Below are 20,389 nucleotides of genomic sequence, written 5' to 3'. Positions count from 1 at the left end.
CGCCGATTCGAAGAAGAGAAATTTTCAGAAAATAATAATCTTCCATCTCCCAGTCGTGAGAACGCACGCGTAATCCATTGATGAAAATACAAAGGAAAATACGCAATGGTTCGCGAAACCTAAAAGTAAGGTAAAATCAAAGTGAGGTAGAGGGGAAGGACGAATGTTATACTGGCCGCAGTTTCGAGGGATTTCTTTCGAATGCAAAGACGTCACCGACCACCGTCAGTGGGGATTTTCAAAATTCCAATATCCTCGCGGACGAACATCGTCGTCCGTCGAGAAATCCGGCTGGATTTGCGCGCGGAGAGGATCTTTCGTCTTGTTAAAACGATCGAGGGACGAGCGAAAAGGGAAAGAAGGAGAAGAAAGTGTAACCGTAACGTCGTCGGGCAAAAGAAGAATCGTTTTCTGAAGGAAAGTCGCGACTGACGAATTCGAACAGCGATTTTTACGGGAACCAAAAAGCTCGGTTTCCTCTTCGTCCATGCACCGACATGGTTCCGAAGGAAATCCGTTTTGAGAGACACGCTGGATGAATGCACGGTGATGTTTGACGAACGGATGCAACGTTCGATGCTGAGTCGCAAGAAGAGAATGCTGGTTTTATGGTTGAAGCTGCGGAAAATGAAAATTTCTTAGCTTCGAATTAGATGCGCAAGTTGCTTGAACGAATTTTCGTTTTACAAGAAGTTTGCGTTATTGCTTGGAGCAGATGTCGTTTGTTTGAATCTCAACACGTTCACTATGGCGCGAATTTCGTAGATTTTGTCGTGGACGGATATCGCTACAAGATTGAAACGTTGTTACGCCATAAGGTTTAATTTTTAGAATTATAATATCGTGTTTCTACAATTTTTTCGAACGATATTCTTTAAATCATTCGCGTCGTTGAAATTTCTTCGTTAATATTACGTCATATTTGTACAGGTTTTTCTGACAATGTTATCTAAATTCATCGTCGTAAATTCCAATCGATCCAAGAAGTTTATCTTCATTTAACTGTTGTGGAATAGAAAAACGCGAGTTACCTATGACCATCGCACCAGTCGATTAATACGTGTTAGAACACCAGGCAAATATTTTTCCTCCGGTTTCCTGTGACCGATATTTGTTTAAAACAAATAAGTTACCAGATTCATAGATCTAAACGACGTATTTCGCGCAAAAGATTCGAGAGCTACTTCCCATTCGTAGCCACTTTGATAAGCTTTGATTAATGAAATATTTGCGCGAACGACTCGACGACAAGTATATCAAACTTTCTCGTTCGATCCGAACCGAGTGGCGAAATTAATATTCACCGACGTACCGGAACGGTTATCGATGGGAGAGAATATGAGAGAATAAAGAAACCATACCTCGATCCAGGGGTTCTTTATCAGTTTCTCGATCATGAAAAGTTGAATGAAACACACTCACCTGAAACAGAAAAAGAACACGTGGTTATGTAAAGATCGGAGTATTTTAAACGTAGTAGACGTTAATGAGAATAATAACAATTTAGATCGTGATGATAGCCTGTGATAAGACCGAGGGTGTTTCTAATGTAAACATTATGAAGGAATAAGGGCTGAATTAACGTAAACGACACGGGGTTAAGACTAGAGGATAACAACACGAAGATTTTTACAATAAAGACCTTCTTTCAAAATTATGTAAAGCTAATCCTCTGTAACTTCGTTTCAAATATACTAATTACGATTGTTCCTTTAATCTTTATGATCTCAAAGATTTATTTCCTCGTTTAATCTTCTATAAGTTCCCTATATAAGTTCCCAGAGCCAATTTTCTCCGGTATAATTTACTGTTACAGTTTTAATATATCGTGATTCGCGTTTAACATTTTCGAATATTATCTACATCGTAAAGGTACGAGTCGCGTTTAAATGATAATGATATACCGATGGTACCAACGTAAGACACGACTTATTTAGATAAAAATGATAGAAAATAATTGTATGGTATAGCTATGTATAGCTCGAGTTGTATTAGGTCGTCCGAAAAGTATCTTTCGTTTTATAAGGAAATAATGGACGCACATTTTTCGTTTTATATTATTTTATGGAATTACGTATGATCCATTTTGTTCTATCAAAATAAAGATCACAACGTAAAAGACGTGTCTGTAAAAGAAAGACACTTTTCGGACAACCTAATATTATTCAGAGTCCATTGTGACCATCGATATGAATTAGCTTTTTCATCGTTGTATCATTGAAATAAAAGTACGAGGCGTACCAAGATTCTTGCGTTATTTCCGTACAACAGATCGCTATTTTTTTTTCTTTTAAAAATTTCTCGCAAAATCCGCTTGACAGCGCGTTAACTTTACAGCTATGGTTTAAAATCTTACGGGCATTCGAAGACCGTTGGGTTCGAATCGATCGAAAAAATGAAGCAAATCGTCGTAAAAAGGAGACGAGAAACGTAGCCAGGAAATGGCGGTGAGTTGAAAACGTTCACGCGCGGATTCGTACTTGAAATATTGAAATTTTACGACTGTAATAGAACCACGAGGACGCCGACACGTCGATGATCACTGTAATAATCGTAGTAACAACCGTCGACGTTATAAAACGCAGGTCAGTCATACCGATTCGGATTCGGACGATTGTAAATACAAACGGATTTCGTGCCGATTTAATGCGACATTTCGATATTCTGATATTTCACAGGATTCACGTGCAGGAATGTTTCCAACATCGATGATGGGAATCTTGTTTTTATCATTGAAATACTGAAAATTGGAAATATTATGTATTATGCAAATATTCCAGCAATCTGCAATTCATTTGATGTTTCAGAAGTGATAATTTATAATTGATCCAAGTTAGGTTATTTTAATTGAAACGTTATTATAATTTGAAATCAAATAATTTGGCAAATGTGAACTTGATTAATTACTTACAAGATTCATTTATACAACGGCACTTCGTAGAAAATACAACTTTTTACTTTCAAAGTAACACGAAGTTTCATATTAAAATTAACATTCATCCTATACGTATATCATGATTCAGCTTTCCTCTTCTTTTCTTCCTTTTTTTTTTTTTTTTTTTTTTTTTTTTTTGAACATTTCAATCTCTTTTTTAAGGAATCACGCTCCAATTTCTTTCTTTAATTCCCAGGAAGCAAAATTGAAATTAACACTCCGACCAAGCCTCGAATACTAATCACGAGCAAGACTCGAATCCAATGATCGCCCAAAGCAATTTCACACGTAGGTACATCAAACACGAGAACCTGCCTGTAACCAATCGAGTTGGCCAAAATCCCTGAAACGAATTCCACGAAAGCACCGACAAAGCGTTCTTAGCCAAAGAACCTTCTATATCGGACGGATTAACGATTTCTCCTTAATTGATTGATTCGTGCAAATAAACAGCGGCCTTGACCGTGAGCTAAAACTAGCCACGACACACGCAAATGTACGCCAACGCTGAAATACGAACGTTCCAAAGACTTACGCACACGAGTCAAGGTTACACGGTAGAATTCCATTTGTCTGTATCTATAAGGGGACAAATGGCTCGTGTAACTGTAAGGCGTGTACACGTATTAGTCACCAAGGAACATGTTCGCGAGCGATGTTAGTAGATACTCGCAAACGTTCAACGATTTTCTTGCGAATATTGCTCGCAACGAAACTCGCTGACGTTTCTTCGGAAAGTACGTGAAATTCACTCAAATAATTTATATTCCTGTTACGCCGTGTTTATGTTTTTCCACGAGCTTCGCTATAAACCGTTCGAAGCTATTCGCAAACATCGATGGAAACACGCCGATTTTCGCTGATTCTCGGCGAAAAGAAAAAAAAATTATTCCGAACGAGACTGGCGATTAGTCGATACGAAATCTTCAACGCGATACAGAGAGGCAGAGAATTGAAGCCATTTGGATGTACGAACGCGTTGATGGAGAGACGGCTGACGTTGACATCATCGGCCCGTTACGAAATATATCGCACAGCGTGGCTGTACGTAATAAAGAAATTGATTCGATATTTCCTATTACGTGTCCGCCCGCTATTCTCGAAGCTCGCTTCGTGGACGGAAGCGTGAAGCCGATTTTTCGCGTGATCCCGGGCTATTTCGTGGAACAGGGTACGGTGAGCCGGTTGTAATAACGGAGCCGCTCGAACCGGTGATCGTGCCTCGTCGAGTGCCACGCGTTCTCGTTATCGCGGGAAATAGATCGAAACCCTGTGCCGTGCCGTCACCGTTAGACGATACGGCTGGATCTGTTATCCGCTACACGCTCGTGTTTAGCTTCGACCACTTGCCACGGACTTTCCAATTTTCAGCGACGTTAAGACGAAACGGTGAATTTTGCACGCTTCAGATCGAATTTCAGATCGACAACGATATAAATAGCAAAGAATAATCATCGACGTATATTTTGATATTTTGAGAAACTCTTGCTATTTTAAATTCGCCGTGGAATTCGCATGAATGATGGCCTTTCAGAACAATTTGCGCGCTTCCAATTGAATCTTGCATCTGTCATAGTAGAAGAGAGAATGGAACGATAAAATACAAACTTTCTTTTTTATGTTACTAAGAATTTATAAAATACGGTATAGAAAACTTAGGTAGACGAAAGTAAGTCGTGACACGACTTACAATTAGATTCTTCGTACTCCTCTTCGTCGCATCTATAATTATGTTAGACAAGAAACAAAGAAACTTTATAACACACTTTCAGCTTGCTTTTGAATAACGAATCGGACACGCTCGTGTAGTTGCATAGTAGAGAGTTGTCTATAATATAATCTGTTTTACAAACTTCCTAACGCTCACATTCAGCCATCCCATCATCGATACAACTAAAAAAAGTACGCAAGTATTCTCACGCGTTCCATATCGATCTACGATCAGTCGGCTACCCGAATATCTCGAGACTGCGAGTAATTTCTATTCCAAAGTTACAAAGGAAATGTGAAATATAACATCAGAGGAAGCACATCGACGAAGATGAGACTACCACAAAGATCGAAGCCACTGATCTTCAATTGCGATTATACAGATAAAGCCAAAATTCTTTTTTTTTTATTTGGATGAATTTTGCAATCAATTCTCATTGAGAATTATAAGTAAATAAACCAACCAAAATTCTATCGTTATTAACATCACCCTGTTGCAATTAAAAAATGAAAAAGAAAAATCAAATCCAACGTCGACGAAAAACCATCTACGACCATCGTTTATGTTACATGATGCAATTATTTTGTAGAAATTAAACTTGCGTCATTTATAACGAGTTTCTTCTCCTTCAACGTGATTTGATAGTCGTCAGAACATAATTTAATGGGTGGTATTGATCTAGTTGAAACTTTGGAGAAACGACATTTCATATGCGCAAATCTAATGTCGTTAGAACTAGAAAGTTCATCCGTAAAGACGGCACAAGTGGTTCGACGTCACGTTCTCGCCGTGGAACGAAACCAGACGCGATAAATTATAACGTCGTTGAAGCTCCGTCGAAGGAAGACCGCAAGAAGCTCACCCTTTGACCGCCCTCTCAAAGCGCTATCGAATCGATTTCCGTGGGATCAGGACCTTCAAAGCGGCCAATTGTTCAGCCGGTCACCGAACGATTCGGTTCGATGGAAGATTTAATGAGTCGGATTCCAACTTTATTCCACGTTACGCTGACAGGCTTAACTTCGCTGCAAACACAGAGATCAGTTTCCTCTTATATTTTGAGCATCGGCAGCGAAGAGACTGCACTTTCTCTGCTATTTTCTGCCTTATCTCGAAGATAAGGCAGATATAACGTGAATCGAGCGTAGCACTATCGCCGAGATAAAGCTTCGCTCTTTCTTTTTTCGCGAGATTCGCTACTGGTCGTGGTTGTTAGTTGGGAAAGGAAAATTCCGTTTGATTATATCGCAGTTTTGAATATTCATGTATCGATTCATCGTTTCAGAAAGCTTTCTGCGTTGATTACGATTTATCTATTTTTCGTTTCACGAATGAAACCGAAAAAGAATCGCGTCAGAGAATTTTTTACCAGAGAATCTACGATATCCTACGGCGCGCATTCCGTGTTTCAGTTTTCATTCCCCATTTCATCACACCTTTTGCATAATTAACGCGGAAGTAAAAGTACAGTCGCGAATACGACCATCCAGCTGGATACAAAAATTTACATTTGCGTAATGACGGGGCGAAATCAAATTCTCTGAATTTGAAACGCTATTTGAACTGTAAAAAAAAAAAAAGAAGGAGAAGTTATGAAAAACGAACCAAAATATTAAGAGAATATCACGGTGTGTGTGTTCCAAAAATTTTAAGCGGAGGAAAAAGTTCCAGAGAAACTATAAAGGAAAAAAAGAGGCCATATCTTGGAATTACAGAAATTATTTCAAGATTAAACACGGCTACCGTAAAAGTCGCAGAAAGGAAAATAATTGCACCAGAGGATTAAGAAAATAAGGAGAAACTGTTTTTTTCAGGAGAGTAAAAAATCGGAGGAGCCAACGGAAGTGTCACCGGAAACTAGGAGAAAAAGGGGAGCCTAATCTGGAGAATTAGACGAAGGAGAAGGGGATCGTTCTTTAGAATGAAACGAGTTAGAGAAACCAGAAGGGAATGTGTTTTTTCGAGAATTAGAGGAACGAGAAGATGCGTTAGACGGTGGTTTTATTAGGCCATATGGAACTCTTCTCGGAGCAGAAATAAAAATCAATGGCGAGAAATTCCGCGAGAAAATAGTGGCCCGGCGCTTAATGTTGGTAGTCGTAGATAAAATTAGAATCATTTGTAGTCATAAAGCTCTCCTTCTCACTTTGATCGAGCGAAACGCTACCGGAGACTAATAAACATTCTGCACCCAAACGTAAAGAGCATTATTCGGTAAAATGCTTTATAATTCTTCCCTGCTGAACGATACTAATCGTTAAAAAGTACCCTCATCTTGAGCTTTGTGGTGAGACGAAACATTACGAAGTAGCCTCTAAATTCACCTACGAATTTATTCACATCTACGCAAACGCTCCAAAGTCTTCTCATTCGACCACTGATTTTCATCAAACAATACAATTAATGACAAACATGATCTCGCTACATATCGCAGCTTATTAATATAATAAATAATGAACAGTTCCAATGAATATTTCGTAATTTTTGTTGATAGAACAGCGATAGGCGTGTCTCGTTACAGTCCCAACGAAATTTCAACATTTTTCGCGTAGTAATATACACGTACGTTAAAAGTTCCTAAAAGCGTACGAATATTTTCGCGAGCAATGTGGTTAATCGATATGATCTCTGACTGGACTCAGTTATCCTAAACCCCACAAATACTTTCAAACATCCAGGTAAACGAAATTAGTTAAAACACCTAGAACAGAACGCTGGAAACGACATCCGCCATACCTCGAATTCCTTTATTTTCGCGAAGAATCGCGAATTCCCATCGGACGGAGGACTGGAAGGCTATCGAGATCGTTAGACCGGAAACGGTGGACGATGGCGCGCGGCTCATCGACACAAACACACGCTTGTCGAAATTCCGTCGTTAAACGACGCTCGACCGACTGGTCTTAATACAACGGATACGTTTCTCGTTTGCTTCGATGACCCATTCGTAAACGAGACTTTAAAGCACGCTGAAAGTTTTATCAGGAAGCATGTCAAGCGGATACGTACGGATACTTATGACTGCTTCTATACCAAGGAGACTCGAAGCTTTACGAGACGCGCACGGTTTATCTTGCCGTCACGAAAAACCGAAACGGTTAGGGCGCCAATGGCCGCGTCCTTTCTCGATTTAGAAAGTGCACATGGATGCCGGTGGACGTCGAACGGAACCGCAGACGACGCGAATTCACAGAATTCACGGAAACTACCGACGACGTTATTTACAACGACTTGCTCGATACATCTCACGCGTTGGTTAAAACCACGCGAAAGATTTTACGACGAAACGAAGAAGCGCGTATCGTTGGAAACTTGGTTAATATAACGTGAATTACCGTCTTTCGAAGTTGTTAATCCTCGTTCTCAGGTGTTACGACGTTAATCAAAAATTGTCAGGTGTTTGGAAGAGAATCACCAGCGGAAACCTTGGAACGTAAATTAATAAAAATCCTACGGTATGATTATATTTATTACTATATCGAATCGTATTTTCATCTCACGCCATTCGGTGGATTTTTGCTTAGGAGAATGGAGAGACAGGATTTTCGTAATTTCTTTAGAATTATGGAAAGGTATAACTAGGAAGGCTAAGTGAAAACTCTGGTACTTTCGGCATTAAAGTATAAGTTAGTTGGCAAAACTCTGCGAAGAATTGAAGGCACAAGTTGATGGTTCTGGAAATAAAAAGTACTCCGACGTTCGACTATGGCAGATCTCTTCTATCCATATATTTTACGTTGAAATATTAAGACGGATTAATTACGATTTATACGTAATTCTTCGCCGATGATCCTTCGCGGAATTGTTACACAAGAAAATACAATTTTATATTTTTACAGCCAACATATGCATCGTTGTTACAGGCAATTTCAATATTTCCAGACACGAGTCTCGCGGACGCGAAACTGATTAACTCGACTTTTTATTGATTTTTTACGACCGAAAAATTAGAAGACCGAATCAGTCAGCAAATGAAATTACAGAACATAATTCGACCTAGCTATATTCAGTAGCAAGCAATTCGTAATAAGAGCGGAAGCGCTTATCACGGTGGTAACAACCCTTGTTCGGCTTAAAATATCCAGTTGCCGATCATAAAACGACAAGGTTCGTCGAATCGGCCTGTGTAAACGGAGAAAACACTGGAATAGGCGAATCGTCTCCATTGTGAACACGTAGAAAACGTGGCAATCTCGTTTTCTGGGCAATCAGTGCGCGATAGCGCCATAAACAAACGATAAAATCAACATGAAAAATGCATACACCTATTCTACTCCGAGTTGGTGAGAAGAAGGAACGCTTGTTTACGTAACGGACGCGGTAATTTCACGTACGAACCGGAGATACGCTTCCACGTCATTAGACAGTGGAAAAATAAGCGTGTAGAAATTCGGTTGTCATTGAATGCGGGTCGTTTGGTGCGAGAAAAGGCAACCACTCGGTCGTTAATCGGGGGAAGAGGGTTACGGAGAGAAGAAAACCAGAGGAAGAACGTGGCGGACCGAGATTCAGGACAATAAACGGGTGATTACGGTGATGGAACGAGGTATTTCAAAAACGCTTCGACGAGTCCGCGTATTTGGTTACCGTCGGCGACGCAAACTCCAACCGTGTAATAAATTCTACTTCTGCATGTAGGTTTCACGGTTAAAATTTTCATTTACTACGCTATAGACGTATAACGTTCCAGAGCTGCACCTTAACTTCCGTCCAAATATTCCAGCTTGATCATAAACGTTGTAGGACGCGTCTATCGCTACGATAAACCTTAAACTTTTATGCATTTATGGGGAACCTAAAGATGGTAAAATGGACATACGTAATACACAGAAACATATATATATATATAAAATTTCTAGAATTGACAAGAAATTGACAATACTATTCGTAAGAAAAGTCGGTAGATGAAAGAAATCTGTGCTCGGGTCTCGCTTCTCCAATCGCACGTATAAAGACAGGAATTTGGATAAATACGCGGAATCGGATCGTCACAGCTCGCGTGTATACTTCGACCGTAGAACCGAACCGAAAACAGCTAGAAGCGTGTCGGTAGGCGCCTCGCGTCGGGATCTAAGAATTCTGAAACGGGACAAAAGGAAGAGTTGGAAGGGGTCTGGTGGAACGAGGCGTGGAAAGAAGAAGAAAAGCGGCCTGGGCGCAATCACATACGGGTTCGAAAGGTCAAGTTCAAGCTGGCAAGAGATGCCATCTACAGCCACGAATAGAAACGGCGCGTTGAAACGGGGATACCAACGATAGGGGAGAGATAGTGGGTGAGAGGCGAGCAGAGGCAGAGGCAGAAAGGCATTCCTGACTGCTCTTCTCTCGCTCGGCTATACAGACAAAGAAAGACAGAGATACAGACAGAGAGTATGTGTGTATGTGTATGTGAGAAAGAGAGAGAGAGAGAGAGAGAAACGGCTACCAAAATAAAATGGCACCGTGCCAATGCACGTGTGTGCACCGACCAGCAGATTCACGATTTTCGCGAACATCGCCTCGAAATTGCGATCTCTAACTCCTATCCGCTTTGTCCTCTTTCCCGTGTCTTCGCTCCTATCCTTTTCCCTCCTTTCTCCATCGCCACCCTCCACTGATACAGATTGATGAAAACAAAGATAAACCGATAGAAAGGGGAGATGCTAGAGATGGATACACGCGATAATCGACGGGGCCGTTTGTTCTCTGGCGGACTACTTGTTGAAGAGCTGGCTCCTTGATAGACGGTGGTCGGCAGTTCCGGCCGCTGGGGCTTGCGGTGGCTTTGTGATGGGCGTTGCTCGTGAAGAATGGTATAACGTGTCGAGCGTTGTGTATGATATATGACGATTCAGGTATATTACGTTCCTTTTTCTCTTCTTCTCTTCTTTCTGGTTTGCTTTTTTGTTTGATCTTGTTCGTCTCGCCGTTGATATTTTCAGAGCGTTTCGCGACGCTGATTTTTGCAGATGAGACTCTCGATCGTCGGTTCGATGTTGTTGTACATTTTCTACGTTTTATAAATCTTTATATCAGGAAAAAGAGAACTGTAGAACTCGAAGAGACGAGTACGATTCCTGGCTGAACACCAAATGTAATAAGCAAAGGAATTTGGGATTGGTAGATAAAAGAAGATTTTCCAAGAAGATAACGACGATCACGACGTACAAACGTAAAACGGACAAAATATTTTGCATTTTATCTAGAATCCCCGATCCCAACCGATTCGTTCGTTGGCTACAATAATAGCATCCAAAGAATTCGTCGATGAAAAGGAATAATCTCTTGGAGAAGAAAAATGAAGTATCAACGATACATTTGCCACGTCGCGATAATCCACCCTTGTTCCATCATCGATTATCATTCGCATCCTTCGTCAACCGAAAAACTTTCCTTATTTCTCCCGATTTATCCCATGGAAAACTATCGCGGAAGAAAAACTCGATCCGAAAGAATTCGACGAGAATCTTTTTCTCTGTGAAAGACTGCTGAATAAATAAAAGAGAAAGAGAAACTCAGGAGTATATCGGTGGTAAAAACGAAACAATATAGATAGGACACGCGGAATGGAAAAGGTCGTGGTCCTTTAGGTGCTTTCGTAAATCGTTTCCAAGTGGATCGTCGGCATTCAAGAAGGTGCCAGCCAGTCTCATTTCTTAGTTTCTTCCATTTTCTTCGTGTATACGTGTAGCACCGTTCGTATCCGGCGAAAGGTTACGTTCGATAGGTCGTGCCAACTGGTACCCGAGCAGAAACGTCGTCGTCGACGTGTTCCTCGTCCCTGTCGACCAGGAAGAGAAGAAAGCAGATCGCGCGACGTTCGTGACGTTTCTAGCCTTCTCTTCCTTCCACGGTCTTCGCCTTTTTCTTTCCGCTATCTCGAACGATTTAAACGGTAGAGATTCTACGAAACCTTCGAAAAATCCCTGTCGTGCCTGTTTCAGTGTCTTTTGGTTTGGATTTTCAAGAATCTTCTCGAAAGTTTGAAATATTTTGACGGTATTTTAAGCTCCGTTAAAAATACGATTCGTGTTCTTTCTCGAAAAAATGTTGTATAGGAAATGATATTCTAGATAATTTTCCAGAGTTCTCCATATTCGCTCTGAAACATCGTATAGCTCAGAAAAATAATTGCAAAGGAATGCAATAATTAAGGGAAAATGTCAGACCGAGCTCTGTAATTTTATTCCATTTCGAATTGTATGTACACATATATTTCTAAAATTCTTTCGCAAAAAATTTAATAACATTGTGTCTTAAAAAAAAAACCACGCTGCACACTATGCTTGTACAACGAGCTGTTACTTTTATAAAACTTGTTATCTCAACGGTAGAACGATACCATCGTGCAAGCAGACTTTGGCCACTATACGCGTGTAGCGGTCGAGACTACTGTTATTAAACATAAACCACGTTGAACGTCGCTTTTAATAAATGTCGTTGCACTTCTTCCACCTCTCCTCTTCCTTTCTTTTCCTTTTTAAATGTAATACGAGAACGTCGATAATCATAAAGGGAAGAGGAATTCAATTTTCGGAAAACTCACGAGCGACGAATCTTGTGGAATCGTCAATTTCTTTTCGGTTGTCGATTGCGAATTTTCGTTTGGTCCTGCGAAATCTCGTTTGAGAGGCTTCCGCCCTTTTAATTGTTTGCTTTGTCTAATTGACCGTTACTTATGACGACGGCCTAGCAAATATTGATTTTCGAAGCGAACTACGTCGATAATAGCACGAGAGCTATCTGGCGCCGATCTCGAGGAGAGATCGACCAAGCTTAGGTGACTTTCCGTCTCGATACCTTGAATATAGCTGGTGCGAAATTAGGCTCGCCTCGAGCTTCCTCCAGCTGGTACCTCCCACCACAACCTTGAGCCTTCTTATGGTCGTTCTTTTCTATTTGGACATATTATGCTTCTACGACTTCACTTCAAATTTAAATTACACGATGACCGTGTAAATTCGTTGTTTCTTCTTACAAAATATTATTTCGGTTAAATTATGACATACGCTATACAGGTGAAACGTTTGTAATCGAATTTTCCATGAATCCTAAGAATTAGAAAAGAAACCAGCATTTTTCTTATCTCTTATTATAGATCTCTATTATTATTATTATTATTATTATTATTATTATTATTATAGATCTCTAGAGAAAAATCTATATAGAAATCATAGAAGCGTAAAAAATTATATAATTTAAAAATTAGTGAAACACGCATGTTTTAAGGATTTTACATAATAACCTATGTTTAGAAGGTAATGAGGAAATTACTACGACGAATGTTAATGGTGCTTTATCGTATATTTGGCAAATATCGACTCACTGTGTCAATGAATGACTCTGTCATATCGTAAATGAAAACACCTTCAATATTGACACCGATTTATCTTCTCATTAGTAACTTTTCTGGTACATCGACATGTGTATCTATTATAGGCGTGACTGTTTGCTATCTGCATATCATCCCACACCCTGGACACTCAAAAAAGAAAAAAGAATTATCTTCGCACTTTATCTATATTACAAACATCTTTGATATTTTTTTCAAACGCAACATTTTTGTATGAGCATATTTTTAGTTTCTATTTTGACGGGACGCATGGCTGGAAAAGAGATCTTTGTATCGCTCTTGACGATAAGAATGACGCACATAAACATTGAAAAACATTTTTAAGGAGGCATTTAAAAAGTTGAGCAATCGCTGAAATTAAGAAAGACAAAGATCTCGAACAGACGTACAGTATGCATTTCGTTATCGACATATTACTAAGAAAATAACGTTACGTTTCTTACGTTTCGTAGGGGACTCGAGAGATACTCGATGAACAACATTCTGCAAACGCTTGCAAAATTGCAATTAACTTGTGGCAAAAATCGCGACTCTATCTTTTCTTCCAGTGATTTGTCCGAACAAGTTAAAAGTAAATAGTTGCTATCCTCGAAACGAGTAATTTTGCGATTGATCGCAAGAAACATTTCTGCTTCGATTGGTTTCGAAGCTTGTTTATCGGTTGGATGGGAAGAAAATACGTGGTTTAAGAGGTTAAAGTGAAAAATTAAAATATCACAGCTACGTCCGACTGTTGAAAAAGAAGAAGAAGAAGAAAACAGAAAACGAAAGAAGTTAAGAATCGAAGACGATACTTGGAATTTCAGATCAGAAGCCTCTTAAGCCTCTTAAAATTGAAACACGTGCAAGTTTGTTTCAGAGAATAACGAAGTTGAGTACAGGCGAACCGCTATGACGGTCGTATAATCCTTCATGGTCGAGGGTCGGGATTATGATCCTATAAAAATGCGGTCTACGTAAAAAATATGAAGGAATTTCGCTTCCATGAGATATTATGCCAACATCCGCACAGTGGCGACAAACTCTCGTTGATCTTATGCGACCCGATGTAATTCCGGCAACGGGAATCTTGTTCGCCAGACGAGATAAGTCGTCGAAATAACATTTAAATAGCAAACAAAAAGTATGTCACACACACACACATACACGCGCGTGTGCGCAATGATTGTGTAGATATCCTTGAGGAACGTTATCAGTGGTTTCAGATTAGATCAACGATTAATCGTCGCATCGGATTACGGATCTGCGTCTATTAAATGAATGATGTATGAAACTCGAGTCGTCCAAGTTTTAGAGCTCTGCCTGGAAGACTGTTTTGCTACTAACATTATACGCAGCTGAATCTTTCAAAAGGTTGTTCAAAGTTTTAAGGTTGAAGCTTTAAGACTCGACTCTTCAACCTCTTGAGATTCAAGCAAAGAAATAATTAACGGTAATTCTGTGTGACACGCAACAAGAAGCATCTGTACACTTCTTATTTCTCGAGGAGCGTTTTTTATCCGACTCTACGCTTCTATTTCATAGTGTCAAGTTTGTTCAATCACACGAAAATACTATCAAACGATATGAAAGATATATTGGAATACAAATCGAGTACAACGTTGTCACTGTACGCTACTTTGCAAAAATTACAACCACGGATTTCAGTACATACGTATTTCCCATTACCGATGTTCCAAACGCTTCGACAACGTACGAAATGAAAGGACACGCCCGCATCTCGGGCTATTTCTCTATTTCTGCTAGTCGCACGAGCGACTAAGTCGCAAAATCCCACCTAAAACAGCCAAACGACCTCACCCTGAACCAAGATTCCAAGAACTCTGCCCGAGAACCTCTAAAATCCAGAGGCGTACTAGGAATCCGGTGGAATCTGCTAGTCAGAGAGGGTGGATTATGAGAGACGCGACGATTCGGTGCCCGTTAACGCTTCATCCCTCGTCCGCTAATAAAACTCTCAGGAGACGCTGGGGCTTTAGGGTTGGGAGAAAGGACGGGCCAGGGTGGCCGGGTATTAACGTATCCGGTCGCGAACGAGAGGAAAGATCGAATCTCTTTCACAGGTCAGCAGCCAATTCGACGGTAAGTGGATATGCCCGAGAATATCCGGGGCTGAGGAGCGATCGAATCGCGCGCACGCTGGCCTGGCTCTGGTTTTTTACCAGGCGAGCAGGCCGGCTCACGCCAATTCGACTAGCCTGCGCGTCGATCGGGCCGAGTCAGCGAAAGCTTGCGCAATACCTGACCTATTGTGCTCGTTAGGGACATTCGGGTCCGAGGCTATTGGACCGATGCTTCTTCCCTATAACCAGCCACCGCCGCCACTTTCTCCCGCATCCCTCTTCCCTTTCCTTCTCCTTCATCCCGCGACTTATCCACCATCTAGTCCTTATCATCCAACTTGCTTCCTTCCTCTCTCCCCTTCATCCTTCTCACACTCGCTCGCTCTTCGGTATCTTCGTCGTATTCTGGCACAGTCTGCCCTGATCCGACTTTCCGCCGAGGACGAACCATCCACCTTGTGTCCTCTGGGGTATTCTCCGATCGGTGAAAGGAATTGGACCTTCAGGAAGGAAACCCTCCTCTCTTTCGTGGCCTCTTCCAGTATCCGTCCGCGCGAGGAACGACCAGCTTCTCCTAATTCCAACGGAGTGGGAAAAGGGGACCCGGAGGATTTAGAGCTGCTGCTGCACTTCGGGGATTCCCCTTCTGATTCTCAGTTTCTCCGAGCCTCTGACTTCCTTAACGACCGCACGTATACGATGGTCCATGGAAGTAGCGCCGTGAACGCGATATTTTCGCGAATATTAATTATCATTGCATCGAGACGTTTATACAAGCGAAAGCTATCAGAGAACGACCCTGTCGTTCTTTTTCTATTAGAAAAATTCTGAAAATTGACCAAGCTATTCCGGGAATTCCCGTCGGGAATTTCCCAGAATATTGTCTTTTGTTGGTCCGACGAATGAAATAAGTACATTAGTGCATTCTGCGATACAGGAAACAGCGTTGTACGTACCGCGTGTATTATACGAGCCGTTTAATGCAGGACTACTGTAAGTCAAACAAGTTGATTACACCGGATAACGAGAAATGAAGTAAAAAGTCTAGAATGGGTCGAGTGGGCGATTCTCACTTATTCCGTTATCCACCGAGAAACTAACGAAGACGTACTTACACGATCTCGCGCGCAGGAACGCGAAACGAAGCTTACGCTTTCGAGATGTGCTGTTCAACCAAATATGCAAAAAAATTGACTTGCAGCAGTTTTGCATTAAACGGCTCATACATGAAACACGATTGTGACGTTATACGACTCCGCGTTACACACGAACTCGTTACACGAATGCGCACCATGTTACGCTTTAGCAATTCGTAATAATCACGATTCTGTCAGACGTATGCTGAAACAGGAACTAAAAAATCGCGAAGTAACGATGACAGTCTGGACACAGAGATTTGGAAAGATAGCTCCATAAAACGTACCTGAAGGAAGAAGTAGCGTAGCGGAAAATAGTAGACGAATCCTGTTATTCATTTTCTAAATATACATTCCGTCTATCCAAAGTTTTATACAAAGACAAAAGACAAACGCACGACGTCCACCATCTCGTGTTGCAGACTATAGTGCAGCTCGTACTCTGCTGATATCGCGCTCTGGTCATCATGGTCGACGTACATAGCTCGCTCGTTATACCCACGCACAGCTATGGTCCGCTAGCATCTTGCGGGTGAACCGGTCCAGAGGACTTATTGATTTTCCCGTGAAAAAAAAAAATGTTTTCCGGCTGACACGCGCGCACCACGGGATGCCGGGATATTGCTTTAAATTCGAGGGTTATGGAAACGGCAACCGGTCGACGGGGGTGGCTTTTTCGGATGGTAGGTATGGTGGCTGGAGGGTGCTGGGATTACGTGGTTCTTCCCGGAATTTTCTGGATGATTGGTTTCGCGTCGGTGGTTATTTCTTGGGTGATGAACTGTTTTTTAATGGTGCAGGGATTGGATATGGTTTCGAAGCTTCTTTTTCGATCGAACTATTCGTTATTCGTTCAACGAGTTCTAACCTTTTGCTTTCTAATTATTTTCTTTGGTTGTTGTTGCTCAATTCTGTTTTATTTTCCCTGATTTCGATGTCTTATTTTCGACGGAGAGAAATACGCTCGTGGATAACCAAAGCGCGGGTATTTATTAAACTGTTAAGGGCTAGTAAATATAAAATAACAAACGACGGAAATCTTTATAAGTTCCACGAATCTTCGCAACGTTTTAATTTATTACAGCTGTTAAAACGCAATATCGAAGAATATAAATGGAGTGGAAAAAAATTGCGAATGCGGAGTCAAATAGACTTTGCAGGCCTCTGAATCCATCGCTGCATAAACGGAAATAATATTTGCGATAACAATATTATCGAAATGCCCGTCGAATTTACAATTGTCCGTATAAAAGCAGAAAAATAGCAGCGTAGAATTAAAAAATCCATGGAACAAAACGTTTACACCGACAGCGACTGCGAGCGTGAACAAATTAGAGGAAATTCAAATTCCGATATTCAGAAATGAACTGCAAAAGCGGGAACAAAGGTGTGCAATTTTATCGGGGGATGAAAATTCGCTCGAATGAAATTCATTCGCTCTTTTAACCCGTTTCGAATCGAGTAAAGAGACTCACGAAAATTTTGATAAAGCGGCAAAGAATTCAATACAGAGCTTATTAAATACCGCGTACACGTACGAAGGCTGCAGGTGAAAAACCGGATAAGCTATATTTCCCCTCTGTTATAGCACGATTTCAAAATTTAATATATCGTATTATAGCCAACTTTCCGCTTAGTTTCGGCAAAGTTACTTTTAACATATTTTTTCATACAACGAAAAATCTCCATTTTTTGCTCCATAATTACCGATGAAAAAATATCCCGAGAACTAGCTATTGTTAGGAGCCTCAGGGCGGTGCAGCCCCTTAAACAAACCATCAAACAAACGAGAAAGGAAAGGAATAACATCTCCGTCGGAGGCTAGAGTCAGAAAAATGAGAGAAAATAACGAGAACAAAGGGGTGGATGGTGTAGCCGGATGGTTACAACGTGGAAAACCATATCAGTTATTTTTAGATGGTACGCGTGTACCGAATACCTACGACGGATTGCTTCGAGCTAACGAAAAATGAGAAAAATATCTTTCTCCTTCTGTTTTCTATACTTTCTCTCTTCTCTTTTTCCCCCTTTTTTCTTCTTTTTTCGGTGATTTCGAAATGCGGGAAGGTTGCAAAGACCGTGTGCGCGCAATTTGCGCGCACAGCTGCGTCGACTGCCGCGAAATACTCGCGAAGTATAGATTACCAAAGAGAGGGAAGCGTCGTTTCAACCCTCGACCCATCCCCGTCGAGCTTCCAGCAACCCCCAACGATGGAGTATGGGCGACGAGTGATAAGAACAGCTGAGGAATTAGCGACAGCGCGATAACGATAACTCTCGTCTCTGTACGACGTAATATAAACGTCAGTACGGACCAATTACCTCGGCCAGCTGCATTTAATTTTCAGCCACGCGTGTGAGCGCGTGTAGGTGCGTGTGCTCGACGCCTGGTACACACCGGAGAGACGGGAAATGTTCAATTTTCAATTAATCCAGAGGTTAATTACGGTCGATCCATCAAGGGGTCGCGGCAGCTTTCATTTTCTCCCCATCGGTGTATTCTCTATTTTTCCTCCTCCTTCTCTCTCTCTCCCCCCTCTCTCTCTCGTACGCGCTCTCTCCCCCCTTTCTCGCGCTCCTTTTTTTTATGGATTTTTAGGGTGGGTTTTGCGAACGGGTGAACCGGCAGTGTTTGGAGAGGCAGAACTGTTGGATTTAGTTTGCCGGATGTTTCGGGTACGTGATGTGTAATATCCTGATTTTTTCGAGCGACTGTTTTATTCATAGGAGCCGAGTCGCTTCTTAATAAGACATTTCCTCTTTGCTTTCAGAGAGAATAATTAACTCTCTGGTAATGTAATAAAGGAAATTTAGAATGTACGAGTTGGTAAATAATCAATTGAAACTGATGTTAATTATTTCTTATTTAGCCCATGTTTCCTAGCGTTTTTTAATTCTCCGCGTTCTTTTCGTATCTTTCTCGTAGTAATCTTTTTACAGTGTTGGAAAGTTTTCTCCTTGTATAATGCAAATAATTAGAACGAAGAACAAGATAAAATGCTAAAACGTTTTCTGACAGAAAATAGAACTATTCAAGAAGCATTCCGAGATAAGTTAATTATTTCTTTATATACAGTGCTAATTTGATGGAGCAATTTGACTTAATTACCAACGTATTCGCTTCTCTTGTTCGTAATAAAGCATCGTTTTTGACGTTATCTGATATCTTGGCTGTAATAGCTTCCTATACTGTCCGGGGAGATTCGTTTTAATCTGTTAATGCGACTGATTATTAACGGCTCAACAAAGAGGCACGGATATCGCAAAAAAAAAGAAAAAGAGAAAAATAGGAATTTATCTGCAACGGGATTAAGCATTCTGACATTTTTACAGACAACTCGATTCGAACGTCACGTCGCTTCAAAAAAGCCAAAGGAGTCCCGACTCTCGTTACAGAATGATGAATAGCTTGATTTTAACGAGACTGACAGGCAACATAACTGACGACATAATATACACAGTTCCAGCCTGCATCACCAAATAAATTTTCTGAATCCCAAACTCGCTTGGTATTAAAGTATAAGAAATATAAAAAAAAAGTAATATGAAAAAGCATAAAATCGTAAACAATATACATATATGGAATACACGTGAAGAATAATAGGTGAAAAATGTAAGAATATATAATGTAAAAAGAAAAGACAAGAGCGACGCGAATTAATATGAAAATTACCGCAATTATCCCACAGTAACTTGCAATTTGCAACAATTGAAAACTAAAGAGAGGAGGAAAGGAAGAGGGAACGTAATTCTAATTAAACCATTTCGACGCATCTATTCCATCCTTTAACGAGAAAAATTCAATCGACGCCTGCAATCTCCGCCATATATTCCTCTTATTTTTTTCTCATACCAACCACCTTTCTCTCTCCGTCTTCCCGTCAAATTTTTCGCAAATCGAGAAATTGAAATTCTCGAACGAACACGACGAATTTACGCGGTGCTCGCCACGGGATAACGAACTGTACGTCTAGAATGTTCGATTTCCCTTCATCGCGTCCTCACTTCCGGATGGAAATGGAAGCGAGGTCGATCGAACTGGCTCTCTCTCCCGAGGAGGGTCTGCAACCAGTCCGGAACCGAGATGGGGACGCTCCGACGACCTCCACCTTGAAATCGTGGTCGGACACACATACACCTATATACACAAACCCGTATCTATATCTGATTGAGCTCGATAAATGCCAGATTATCGCTGTATCTCGCGCGACA

At 40.9% G+C, this 20,389-nt stretch overlaps 1 protein-coding gene and 1 long non-coding RNA gene across 10 annotated transcripts in view; both read right to left on the bottom strand.

Moving 5' to 3' along the window:
* Positions 1-20,389, bottom strand: part of Mxd (MAX dimerization protein) — a 234,844-nt gene that overhangs the window by 175,087 nt on the left and 39,368 nt on the right. The gene's annotated exons all lie outside the window — the stretch shown is intronic.
* Positions 13,375-15,752, bottom strand: LOC138184117 (uncharacterized). Its single transcript, XR_011174249.1, has 2 exons — positions 14,483-15,752; positions 13,375-14,448 (listed from the first exon to the last, which is right to left on the bottom strand). It is a non-coding gene; the product is annotated as an uncharacterized LOC138184117 (long non-coding RNA).

Source organism: Bombus flavifrons, chromosome 10 (genome assembly GCF_040668555.2).
Source record: "Bombus flavifrons isolate JBK064 chromosome 10, iyBomFlav1_principal, whole genome shotgun sequence".
In the NCBI taxonomy this organism is placed as follows: Eukaryota; Metazoa; Arthropoda; class Insecta; order Hymenoptera; family Apidae; genus Bombus; species Bombus flavifrons.
Note: the sequence above shows the minus strand (reverse complement) of the source record. Positions and strands in the feature narration are given on the sequence as shown.